The sequence below is a fragment of the Furipterus horrens genome, unplaced genomic scaffold (assembly GCF_987537825.1).
Source record: "Furipterus horrens unplaced genomic scaffold, mFurHor1.1.pri manual_scaffold_1, whole genome shotgun sequence".
Lineage (NCBI taxonomy): Eukaryota > Metazoa > Chordata > Mammalia > Chiroptera > Furipteridae > Furipterus > Furipterus horrens.
The window spans coordinates 15,570,127-15,582,986 of record NW_028327171.1 but is presented as its reverse complement, the minus strand read 5'-3'; the positions used below and the strand labels follow the sequence as shown (position 1 = coordinate 15,582,986).

Genomic DNA, 12,860 nt, shown 5'->3' with positions numbered 1-12,860 from the left:
TAAAAAAAACTTCAAGTTATATATATATATTATATTTATTTAATAATTGGTATACTTTATAATATAAATTATAACCTTACATATAATAGAAAGAATATTTACATAATTCTTTTTTCTTTCCTGAATTAATGTCTGCATAATAACCACCAAACCCTGCATCTCTCACAGTGATGGAATTCCAGGTCAGCAGATGCACAGGTGACAACAGCAGCTGTAACCTGATTTCCAGAGGAACTGGAATCATCTTTCACAGGTACATCGCAACTTAACACAAATACACAGATTGTCCTAGCCAGATTCCAACTTTTGTGTAATACTCATAAAGATAATAGCATAAGAAAGAGTTGCGTTTATTACATATGAAAGCATAATCTCTTTTGCTCCGTCATTGTCTTCAAGTATGTCAGCCTGATTAAGTTTATTTTCATGAGTAGAGATCAAAATGGCTTTGCTACTTAATACTTCAGGAGCAATTCTTTCAACCCAAAGGGGGAAAGATCTCTCCGGGACGTTCTTTAAAGTTCCAGATTGTGGTAGTTGATTCACAAATACATTGTACAATATACACACTGGTCATTTTATGCTTTGTGGTAGTAAAGATGAGACTGCACCATGGGCATCAGGGTCACACTCCAGCTTCTTTTCTGGAATGTTAATTGTTCATCGCTGTGATTCAAAGATAGATCTGATAGAGACTGATCAATCACTCTGCACCTGCACCCATTCCACCCCAACATGTCCCAGATCAGCCAGGCTGGGTGAACGGATCAAGCCAGAATGGATGTTGATATAAGACCAAATCAACGGTTAGCGCTTTGAGTTTCTTCCTCCATTTCTTCGCTCTTAAGTTTTGGATCCACCCATCTATGGAACGATTCTCCTTATTCTAAGCATCCTCTCCATGTGTTAACATAATGAGTTTGTACTTGGGCATACCGAGGGTTGAGCTTCATTCACCAGGGCTTTCAAATAGGCTAGTTTGCAACGAACGCTTCATGCAGCACGTTCACTAGTAAATTTCACATGCATAAAAATTGTTCTCAGAGTTCTTCATAAGTCATCTGATGGAATATTTTGCAACTTTGAAAGGTGAAGTTGCCAAAGCAATAAAAATAAAGGTCAGAAGATACTGTTTTTATGAAAAGAGCATAACACCCAAATAAATGTAAGGAAATAATAGATTATCCATTCAATCTTCCATAATTAATACAAATAATTGAAAAGCTTATAAATTCATAAGCCCTATTTATTTATTGTCTCTCTTCTATCTCATTTTAACTCTAAAATCTTTTCATAAAATCCTTCCTGTTTTGATTTTAATAAATTAGTTTTAGGTATAATTATTAGATAAAAATATATTAAAATGAAATTCAATGAGATGTGGAGATAGTGCACCATAATATTTTAAAGGGCAAAAAGGTTTAAGTAAGTCATGTCTCTGTTTAAAAAATTGTCATTCACCAATTTTTTGACTTTGAAGTGTTCACATAATATATCTCTACTTCATTTGTCCTATGTGTTTATTGCCTGGCATTCTGCAGTTTAATCCTTCAGAATTGAAGATGGATTGCCAGTACCAGACCATGAGAAACCTGATAGCCAGAGACAGATTTGGAAGTACATCATTCATTCATTAATTCATTCATTTTTGCTTTATAGTTCATTTTTTTCTCAGTTTTACTGATGTATAATTGACATACAGCATTATATAAGTTAAAGGTGTACAAGGTCTTAATTGGATACATTCTTATATTGCAAAATTATTGCCACCGTAGTCTTAGCTAACACCTACATCATGTCACATAATTACCATTTCGTTTTGTGGTGAGAATATGTAAAATTTACTCTCTTAGTGACTTTCAAGTGTATAAGAGGGTATTATTGACCATAATCACCACCTTGTACATTTGATCTCCAGAAATTATTCATCTTATAATTTACCTCTGTTTCCTCAGATGGTATCAGGAAACATGATAATTTGGCCAGTTTTTGTCTTTTTCCAAAAAATTCAGAATAGAGATTATGCAAGAGGGTGAGGAAATTTATACATATAGATTATATATATATATATATATATATATATATATATATATATATAATTAGTGTTATGTGTAATGTTTTTTCCAAATAAAAACTAAGTTTGAAGATAGTTTTTTCAACTTATAAATGTATAAAATTTATTGTAAAATATACAAAATTATTAAAATCAACATAAACTTTGCTCAAATCAATTTAATTTCCCTAACTGGGAAATTTCTATTTAAGTTTTTTCTGTGACTGAAAGTCATTTTAACTTAATGTATTTTTTATAACTGTTTGCCAGATTGACACCTTAATGTGCTGTATGCACAAAGTAATTAGCTTGTGTGTTCATATCTCTTTTAAGTGATTCTATGATGGAAAAAAAGGGGGAAATATTAGCAGGTAATATCACAATTCCCAAAGGAAATATTAAAATAAAATGCTTATTAAAAATGCTTATTTCATGAAAGCATAAAAGTATAAGTAGGAAAATATTAGTATGCATAGTAAAATGTGTTGTGTTTCCATGAATTAATGATAGCACAGTTGAAAAACGTAACTATGAATTGGTAATATTTTTTCCTGTAAAATTTTATGTTTCACAGATATAAAAGAGCTCTCAGTTTTCTTAACTGCATAGTCTAATTTTATTTTATATATATCAGTTTTGCAATTTCAATGCATTTGATCTCATCACTATTTTTACTGCTATTCATGTGAGAAACAGTAACTTTTATTGTGATAAATGAGACCAAAATATATATCAAGCAAAACAGGCCTTGATTTCTTCTCCTTTTTATAAACCTTTAATTAAATTTCAGAAAAAGTTAATTTTTTTTTCTTTGTAATTTGAGTCCAAGAAAACCTGTGCTACAGAAAATTGCATAGCTCTGTGTTCTTGACCATACTAAACAAAAGCAAACATACAGGGCATGTAACGCAGGTGTAAATTAAATCTATTTTTATGTTTTGGAGCCTGGTAATTTTCTTAATGCTATTTAACCATGGCACAAAACTCAAACGGTACTAATAAATTAGAGGGTGAATAAATGTGCTTCAGGTGTTAGTCAATAATTTATGCTGGTGATAGACATTATTTTCTGCATTATTGAGCAGAAGTGATCTAGCTTCACATATCACCACAATATTTTAAAGTTTTACTTTCATTTGAAATGGTTTATAGTTATCAAGATCTACAAGTATGCTAGTCTGCTTGGCATATCACATTTGTTAAGAAAACAAGTTGATCACTCCATTAATCCAGAATACATGCATCTACACAGATAGTTCTGTGCTGAGAATATGAAGGTGCAGAAGTATCTGTATATTTATGTAACCACATCAAAAGCATACCCTATTATTTTCATTCCTCTCAAAATATAATCAGTGACACTGCATTTTGGCTCTGTTGATTATGGTTAGTGCTTGATGGTACCTTATAATTTCAATTTGATGTTTAAAATTATCACATTTAATTACCTTGAAGTAAATACGTAATGCTATTAAAATGATATTTTATGTTTTTTTTAGAATATAACTTTACCATCTATAAATAATACCTGGCATAAGCTATGATATACATATTGTTTTATAGATATAAATATACATATATGCCTCCCTTTCCTTTATATTAAATATCTATCAATCTATCTAGTATCTATGACTAATGCTATTGAATAAATCGAACATGAGTAAAATAAATGGAGAAATCAAGGATGATTTCTGATTATCTCACTTGAGTAACTGTGTATATGACATATTTAAGGGAATAATGTAGTTTGAGAGAAGGTCCATTCAGGGGAGACTCAGGTATTCATTTTTCCATTTGTTAAAATATTGTGATATCAGTCTGACATCCAAGCATGCCAGTTAATCAATGACATCAATAACTCTAAATATAGATTGGAAATGCAAGTCAATAATCATGCTTATAGAAATTATTTTAAAGCCATAAATGTAGAAGAGATAAGCTAAATAGAATGTGGAAATTAAAGGTAGCACAGAATTGACAATCAGTACAAATTTTGTAAAATATATGTAGATGCAAAGAAAAACAAAAAAATAACCAGAAAATGAAATCCGGGAGGGTTGTGTGGTGGTGGTGGGGGTTGGGGGGTGGGGATAAGCATGGTGTAGATCAGCTATAGAGTAAAAGTATGTTAGGGTATAAAAAGACAATAGGTCAACTATGAAGACTAACTGATGAAGGGTCACATGAGGTGCAGACTTGGTAATATGTGATTATTGGCCATTTTGACAGCTCAGTGTATTTTTCCTGTTATGACATGTGGTGAATATGACATTTTTTAGGTTATTCTTTTTGGAGTTTGACTACAAGGGAATGTAGAAAACAGAGCAATTACTGGATAGAATAATGAAAACACTTTCATTTCTAAAATCATTTATGTTGTTATAAACTACAGTGAAATGTACAGAACTTAAGTGGACATTGAATTTTGGTGATTATCATGAATGTAAGCAACAATCAAATTAAGTTATACAATTACTGATGTAATACACACATCAGTTAGATTTGATGTAACACACACCTGTTAGTTTATACAAGTTCCTTATCATTCCTTTTTTATTTCATTTCCATATATAACCAATTGATGCTGATTTTATTCTGTTAATTTCCTTGGCATTTCTTGGTTTAATTGAGAATTTCTAAGTGTTCCCTTTTAAATGATCATTTATTGGCTCTTAACTATAATTTCTTCATTTATTATATAGTGTTTATCCTAGAGCAGTGCTATTCAGTAAAACGTTCGGTGGTGATAGGAATGTTTTCTAACCTTCACTTTTTCATATGATAACCATTTGTTCCACGAGGCAATTGTACACTTTGTGTATGGCAAAGGTAATAAAGAAAATGAATTGTTAAAGTATTTAGTTTTAACTAATATAAAGTTCAATAGATATATGTGATTTATGGTTAGCACACAGTTCTAGAATTTACCATGCATCCTAACTAAGCAGCAATTTTCAGATGATATCCTATTTCACATATAGTATAAGAAGTATCAGATATTGAGTTGAATCTTGTGATTACAAATTTACAGTGGAACTATTGGCTCTAAAATGGACTTTTCTTTAGCAAATAATATTTTCTTAGAGAAGTGTATGAAGAGGGTAAAGAAAATATTCTGGAGTTGAAGGTTTTCTAGGCTACTGTGAAAGAGTTATCCGTATGGCTAAGAGCTAACATGAGACATTAGTCTTGGTGGCTATGTGAATTGAAAGGAAACATCAGTAATAAGAAAAAGAAGATCAAGTTGTTTGTTTTCTTATAACCGTGTAAATTTGAAGTCTTCGAGAAACATAATAGAAATTACTAAGACAAAAAGAATCAGTACTTTCCCCTTTACCATAACACACAGTGTCTAGAGTGTTCTTATAAACATAGAGTAAAAATATAAGTAGAATATATTTAGCACAGAGCTCATAATATTGTAATTTCTTAAAATGTGTGAGGTATTTTAGTTATTGTTATCATTTGGCTTTTCAAAAAGTGTAATGCTGCTGCTTCTCCTAAGATGATGATGATGATGAACCAGTAGGAGTAAGTTCATAGGCCCCCAAAACAAGATCTTTAGCAAAAAATTTGAATCACCAGCTATGAGATTAAGAATGTAACTTTACCTATTTATTAAAAAGTTTTAGGCTCATTTTAGGAAAAATGAAGATAATAATAGTGTCAACTACACGGGGGTTTTGCTAAGATAAAATCAGTTCATACAATATAGTGCTAAGAACACTGGTCCCTAAGTGGTATAAATATTAATTATTGCTATTAATCATTAACTATTGCTATTATGTGCAGTCTCTGGATTACCAGAGAACTATTTGAAGGCTTTGTGTTGATATATGGAGCGTAGAACTCAACTAGAAAACGGGGTAGAAAATGAGAGAAATGTAGGTTGCATATTAGAAAATCTTAAGGATATTAGAAAAATGGAAGGAATTCCAGTGTGACAAAAATATAGAACGCAGACAGAAACATAGGGCAGCATGGATGGGAGAGATCAGACAGGGAAAAGCAAATTAGGTGTGTGATTGCACCTAGAGAAAAATAAGAGAGTTACTAAGTTGGTTTTATCAAGAAATTATTGTCCATTTATTATACACCAGGGATTGCAAACTCGAATGCCTACATAGGACAGGTAGGTACCACAAATACGTGCCATGTCAGGGATAAAGGAATGAGTCTGGATTGTAGTAAGAGCAGACACAAGCGTAAGTAATTCACACTCAAAACAAACCACCTTAAGTTGTCAATTTTCAGACTCTAGTTTAAGTGAATAATTATTCAATTGACTTTTTCTGTAGAATAAGCATTTTGAGAAAAGTACCTATCAGTTTAAGTAAAACAATGATGATATATGTACGTATTCTTTTATAAAATAGAAACTATCAATTTCTAATATAAGGGGGATATTGATCTTCCTTATTGTTTTGATTGAGGTAACAGATGTGAAGATGAGGGTACTGTTATATTTCTTGTGTTGACAACTATAAACTGCAAGGAAAATTCATTTTGTGCCCTGATTTTGTATGGCCTGAGAGCTAAGAATGGTTCCGATATTAGCAAAAGGTTATAAAATATAAAACAGAACAAAGCAAAAATAAAGATATGCAAAAGAGATGACATTGTCCTCAAACCTTAAATATTTACTCTCTGCCCCAGTGTACAAAGGGCTTGCCAACACCTGTTTTAGGTAATAATAATGTAATAACACATTATATAACTTTCAAATGAGAAAAAAATTCAAAGATTTAATGGATATGCATTTTTATTTCATAACATACATACTGTTGGGATTTTTATTGTAAATAGTAAGTTATGTAGAAATCGTGGTCGTTAATGTGAAAAGTTGCTATATACATTTATATGTAAGTTAATATAAAGCATATATTGTTTAAATATGTATGAGTGAATATTAACATAAAATATTGCCTTTTGTAAAAATTATCCAAACACATGTATGGCATGACGGATTGTTGTAATAAATGTCAATGGAGATGTTAAGGACTATAATTTGCATAAAGTATAACTTATAAAAATAACTATCTGGTAGATTATTTCATTAATAATCCTTAAAGAAGTATGCCTTTTTGAATCCTATGGCTTGCTATTGGTTTTTATAAGTAAATTTTTATTTAAAAATGCTCCATTTGTTTACATATTTTCTATAGCTCTTTTCAGACAACAACTGCAGAATTGAAATTTTTTGAAAGAGGCCCTATTGCCCACACAACCTAAAATATTTGCTGCCTGGCCCTTTCCAGAAAAAGTGTGCTGACCCTTATCCTAGAGAATGAAGGATCCATGGGAGAGAACACAGACACACCTGCTCTCAGGCAGCACCAACTGAGAAAGGAGAACATCAAGCCATCTTGAAACCTTCATCCCAGACACACGTCTGAGAGTCCCCCACCTAACTCACAGAATCACTAATCGTTGTTCTAAGCCACTCAGGTCTTTAGATGATGTGTTACCCAGCGATGAAAAAATAAATTGGATGCTATTGCAAGAATGACACGTGTGGCATTGACTTTGGGGTCGTTTTGCAGGGGGAGTTAGAAAGGGCATGAGGAGATGAGCTATAGAAGCTGGCAGAGCCATGAGGAGATTGTTACTCACATTTAGATAAAAAAAGCATCTCATGCTACATAATGGCATAAAAATGAGCAAAAATGTTTTCCTGCAGTAACTTGGAACAACAGGAAACTTAACAAATTGACTGTGTACTTGGCTAAAGTCTGTCATGTTGAAATGAAGGAAGTGCCAACTGGACATCGTCTTAGTTCCAAGCTGGACATACTGTGTTGAAAAAAAAAAAAAGAAAGAAAGTAATAAACTGTTTGTCCCACCCCCACCCACAGTCTCTCCGTGAGAAGAAAAAAATTCCCGAAGTAAGAATCAGCCTCAGTGTAATGGTTACAACTCAGACTAAGATTCCTTAGGACCTCTTAAAGAATTACAGCGTTACCTAGTGTGTCCTCTCAGCGAGACGTGAAGACCTCCAGGAAACCCCTTTCAAGACCCAGTGTCAGCAGTGACTCAAAAACTAGCACTGAGGGTAAGTGTCCGCAGTCACATGACATAAACACTACTCACATCTTGTTCGGCTGGGTCATCAGATTCCCTGAAGTTTGCCCATTGGCTCTCACCTGTTAGTACCCCGGCTGGCCCTTGCCTACCACTGTAGAAGAGACACGGTCAGGATGCCTAGTGACTTGCAGACACCATTACTTTTGTGTGTATGCAGAAGACGCCTTCTCACTTCTCAGCCTTACTCCCTGTGAAATCCCGAAGCGTGCACGAACAGAGCCACGAACCTGTAGCTGACAAGAGGCCCTATCAGAAAAACCCAAGATACCTGAGAAATCTGAAACTGGAGCAGAGGGGAATGGTGCTTTAGGGAAGAGAACATCTTATGGGGGAAAAAAGAAGAAAATCACTCCCATGAGAAAGAGTGGATCTGTAATAGCGAAAGGGGCAGAGATATGCCTAGAGGGAGGGAGTTTACGTGAAATAAAACCTTTCACTAGTTCTCAGCTGTGTCTTTCAGATTCGGATCCTAGGGAGAGGAAGAAGGCCGAAGGCCCTGCAGAAGATAGCACGCCCTAAAACCGAGGGTCAAGGAGTTCAAAGAATTTGAAAATACAGCAGAAGAGTTTTGCCTGCTGTTCTTGTGGGCTGCTATTGACCTACGTTTCTCCCTTTTAGGGCTCACCATTTCCATTAATTCAAAGTAGATGCGAGAGACTACCATTTAAAAATCAGTCATTGCAATCATGGGGTGCTAAAACTAGATAAGATTTTTAATTGGTGATTTAAGAGAGATAAGCACAGGCAATGTATTAAAACAATAATTTGAACCAAAGGCTTTAAAAAAATACTATTTCAAAGCAAGAGCTATCTTAGGTATCAAAAAGAAAAGGGAAAACAATATTCATTGTTATGGAATTTGAAGTCCAGTTGGCTAAATGTGGACATATGCTCCAGGCAATGGAAGATTAAATAAGTGTGAAATTTTGTCTCAACTAGTGTCAGACTGGAGTTTTTAGTCAGCCCATAAGGCTGTCATTATATAAACAATGGTTTAATTTTATTTTTATTGAAAAGCTGCCTGAGAGTTTCAGTTCACTGAAATCTATATTCTTATAATAATTGATGGCAAATACTTCTAACTCACTAATTTCTGGCATAGTTTAAATTGATTCTGAATTGTATGTTTCAACTTGAGAACATTTTCCATTTATGATCAATAGATCATTGATAGCTCAGGAACAGTTGAATCAAAATAGTGTTCTCTCTTAGATTCAAATAATAGTTATTAGGAGGAACATAGATAAGTGTATGGGGCCACATATATTCCAGTAAATATTTGTACTGTGTACAGTACGTTTAATGAAGATCATGAGGTTATACAAATTTTTATAAATTGAATTTCTCAGTGAGGATATAGTTGCATGGAATGAAGTCAGTTATTAAGATGGTTGCCATTTTTTAATGGAGAGTAAATAATGTGAACTATTATAATTAATTTTAGCTATTCTGGTTGCTGTTCTTTTTAAATTTAGAGAGAACTATACAATTGCTTGACCAAAAACAAATTAAGATTGTTGCCACAAAATGTTTCTATGTTTGTGTTGAAGTAATTATTAAAAGACGACTTACATGCCTACTGAGCTGATAAATCCCATCACCAACATTTTTCCCTGTGGCATGATTTTATGGCTGCTATTCTGACATTGTTAATAACTTGCATGATGACAATCACAAGCTTTTTTCACATCTGCATTGTGTTAAACTTTCTATTCCTTGCAAGACAGACAAGAAGAAAACAATGAAAGGGAGTATAATTTTTATAGGAACTTAGATCTTGTTCTACAGAACTTGCACTCTATAAAGATAAATGTTAACATGTCTTTTGGGTGAAAGTATAGTTTCAAGGTTTTGAATACTATTATTTTTACCTCAAAAATAACTCTTGGAACACAAACAAAGTAAAGCCTGCTTAGAATGAATGTTTGTGACATAAAAGTAAATGAAAGCATAGAACATGTTATTGAGCTGCCCATCAGAACGTCATACACTTGTGAAAGTAAAAGCCCATGGAGCTGCTGAGAGTAAGATTTTATAAGCAAATAGTCCTGGTTCTTTATTTTAGCATCTGAAATAAATATAAGAATTGAATGAACTTATTAAAACTAATCATTTCAAAAAATAACCTACCACTCTAAGATTAGAAAAGTAAACTTTCATCACATTTTAAAATGTATTAAATGACCATTTGGTCTCAATGTATGCTCGTATGTTATTATAGTATTTGCCAAAAATGGGATAAAATCTTACTTATGTGGTAAAAATTATGTTAAATGATATATGAGTATTAGTTATTGTAATACCTATTACAATATATGTTGTAGTTATTATTAAGCTTCATTTTCCATCTGAAGAAACTGAAATTCAAACAATAAGTGACTTGATAATGGTGCAAATTATTAGGTGGCAGCGCTGGAATTTGAGATGGTCTCTTGAAATATACTGCACTTTATGGTTTGTTTGTTCTAAAATTAGTTAAACCTCCAACAATAATTATGTATGTTTTTTTTTACCCAACCTCTTTATTTAATGCATTTAGGTGTTTGTTACTTTTTTAGGCCTTCAAGATATATTAAAGAACACAGTCAGGGTGTATAACTGGGTTGCACGTCAGGTCCCCAGTTGGGGGCGCGAGTGAGAGGCAACCACACAGTGATGTTTTTCTCCCTCTCTTTCTCCTTTCCCCTCTCTCTAAAAATAAATAAACAAACAAATTAATTTAAAATATATATATACTAAAAAACAAAATATACTAAATTTTATTCTCACAGAATTGATGTTGGACTGGAGCTAATTACTGGTAAGTACAAAAACAAGATAACATCTGAGGAAGAATAAGAAAAAGAGCTTATATAAATAAAAATATGAGGAACGCTTTCTAAAAGGTGATGTCTGAGCTGATTATCGAATGGTGAGACATGCCTGAAGAGGCAGTTAGAAAGGGTTACAGAGGCTACATATACATGCAATTGGATCCCCAGTAAGAAAGAAAGGAGCATGTTGTAGAAGCAATTTTTCTTTTCTTTTTCCAGTGGACCAAAACCCTTGTTTATTTCAGCATCAGTAACATCTCAGCCATCACAAAAATAAACTCTACCTAGGGAGACAAGTCTACAGCGAGGCTTTAAGGGCTCAGCCGCCAGGTGGTGAGTGTCAGGGGTGCATGGTGGGCCCTGCCTGAGCAATAAGTTAGGAAGCAGCAGGGCTGGAGGCCGTGACAGGTGTGGGCCGGGCTGTCACTTCTGGGCAGGCACAAGGTCATCATCGATGGCCTGGCCCTGTTGCAGCCGCTGCTCCGTCTCAATGAGCAGCTTCACGCCGGCCACCACCATGTGCACCAGCTCCACATCTGAGAAGCCCAGGCGGTCCGCGTTGGAGATGTCAAAGACCCGCCCACAGCAGCGGTGTCTACGCCGCCTGTTCCTCGCTTCTGGAGCCGCAGCCTCTTGAGCACTTCCGAGAACTTCTCGTGCTTGCCCAGATGGGGCAGCTTGATGTGCACACCTGCCCGCAGCCCCATGCCCAGGTTGCACGGGCAGGTGAGGATGGAGCCCAGGTGAGGGTTCCACATGAACTCGTAGTTCTTGGACTCGAACAGTGTTTCAATCTGGGAGAGGCCATTGCAGAATCGGGTGAACACCTCCTTCATGTTGCCCCCCTTCTGCATGGAGATGACCCGCAGGTGGTCCTCCTCGTTGATCCACACCGCAGTGCGGGGGCAGGCAGAAGCCGCGGATGCTGCGGCCCGTGCGCACCCGCGAGCTCAGCACAGAGTTGGGGTCCAGGTCGTCGCCGCCCTGCAGGTTGTCAGGGTTCAGGCCGGTCTTGTGCTCATCAGTCGGCTTGTAGCCGCCATGTCGGTCCTCGATAATGGGGTCAAACACATCCTTGAACCCTTCGTACGATTCCTCGTCACCTGCCACGCAGCCCACCGTCATGATATATGGGTGACCCGGGTTGTCCACTCCAGTCTGGATGGCGTCGTCCAGCGCGAAGCCACTCAGCGTGCTCTTGGCGTGCAGCTCGGCGTACAGCTCGGGGGTCAGCACCTTGGCCCTGTGGTTGTTGTGGTTGCTGAGGTCGGGGAGCTCGTCCTCCGCGGGGAGGCGCAGCTTGAGCGCACTGCGGCTGTTGGAGGAGGGCATGGCAGCGGGCCGGCGACCGGGCGTAAAGGGAGCGCCGGTTCCTTCCACGGCTGCGGGAGCAGCGCAGGCGAACAGCCTGTAGACGCAATTTAATGAGAGAGAATACCGTCAAGTTTCCCAAATTACTGAAAGATACCAACAAAGCTAAGATACCGAATGGTCTCTATATAAAATAAATAAATAAGTTCACAAGAGATACAAGTGATTTTTAGTCCAAACACATTAATATAAAACTTTAAGAAACAACTACTGGATTTAGCCAGTGTTCCAGTGGTAGTTTCACTAAAGTTTTATTATTATGTGTAATATAAATATATTATTTATTTTATTTTATATATAATATTTGTAAATTATTAGTTATATAGTACATTTATTATTATATTGTAATAGACTATATTATATATAAGAGAATATGCGATAGATTAAAAGGTATACAATTAATATATTAATATTAATATTAGTAATATACTTACTATACTTAAAATGTATATGTAAAGAACTAAGATGGTGTAAATAATTAGAAGACCACTGTGATTTAAGTGGGGCTTAGATTATATATTTAATTAAAATACAGAATA

The 12,860-nt window shown here is 35.2% G+C and overlaps 1 pseudogene; it reads right to left on the bottom strand.

The window, feature by feature from the left end:
* Window positions 1-11,373: 11,373 nt before the first annotated feature.
* LOC150020711 (creatine kinase B-type pseudogene) lies at window positions 11,374-12,282 on the bottom strand (annotated as a pseudogene).
* Between the last annotated feature and the right edge of the window lie 578 nt (window positions 12,283-12,860).